This window comes from Echinococcus granulosus, assembly GCF_000524195.1.
Source record: "Echinococcus granulosus chromosome Unknown EG_S00032, whole genome shotgun sequence".
Taxonomy (NCBI): Eukaryota; Metazoa; Platyhelminthes; class Cestoda; order Cyclophyllidea; family Taeniidae; genus Echinococcus; species Echinococcus granulosus.
The window spans coordinates 24,611-25,661 of record NW_020170412.1 but is presented as its reverse complement, the minus strand read 5'-3'; the positions used below and the strand labels follow the sequence as shown (position 1 = coordinate 25,661).

At 42.4% G+C, this 1,051-nt stretch overlaps 1 protein-coding gene across 1 annotated transcript in view; it reads right to left on the bottom strand.

Moving 5' to 3' along the window:
• The window catches only part of EGR_04813 (putative calcium-binding protein CML16), a gene marked incomplete at both ends in the record, with an annotated part of 17,860 nt that overhangs the window by 16,582 nt on the left and 227 nt on the right, over positions 1 to 1,051 (bottom strand). The gene's annotated exons all lie outside the window — the stretch shown is intronic.

Genomic DNA, 1,051 nt, shown 5'->3' with positions numbered 1-1,051 from the left:
ATCAGTCTACTCGTTCGAGGGGAATGAGGACTGAGGTGGGAGAGTGAGGCACCTAACATGTTCCACTGATGGCAGCATCGGTCCTCCTTTGCCTTTCAGGAACAAAACGGGCTTCGGAGGTCGGCTTTGAAACGCCAAATTTAACTTCCATCTGTACACCCACCGTCAGCGCACACTTCACACTTGTCACGCATTTTGACTCTTAAATAAGCCCCTACCTAGTACACCGAGCTAGTAGATTGGTGCACTACACTATCCCACGTGGCTATCGGACAGATGTAACAAACCCTTGCCAGCGAATTTTCAGTGTTATCGAAAAGTGTGTGAAAAAGACGAAGTGTGTATAGAACCTTCACCTACTAGGGTAACTACCCTTCCGCAACTCACTTCTAGCCAGGATCACTAGGTAGATTACCGTCTAGTTAGAACAATAAAATCACCCGCCTAATATGCTCAAGAAGCTCCGCGGCATGAATACTAATTCCCACAATGAGATGGTCAAGTTTGTCGCAAAAATTAGACCTTGCTCACGGTCTTGCACTACAATAACCACAGCAGGCCGCCATGTTATACGTTAGTATAGGGTGAGACTTCCCATTACGTATCGTGTTTGCTCATAATCGGCCCTCAATCAGGCATACAAGCTCCAGTAACAATTAAGGGTTAACACAATTTTATTATGGGATGTAAGGCAACCGGACCATCAGAATATCTGAAAAAATTCATAACAATAATAAAAGGACGGCAATTAATTCTAGCTGTATCAAACAAAGCACAGTAGCGAACAAGTGACAGGAAAGAAACTACAAAAAAAAACGACTAAAAATACCAAGGGCAGATATCATACAACAAAAAGCGATAAAACGGAACAAATTAGAACGAAAAATGGCGTTCAAAAGCTATAAGAAAAAACAAAACAAAGAGCAGAGCAAAGTAAGGATGGGCTAAAAGACTGACGAAATTCACATTGGTGAAAACAGATGGCATATACCACGACGCAGAAAGTAAAAAGCCATTAGCAAAAGCGGCAAAATCTGCAACAACGAAGGAA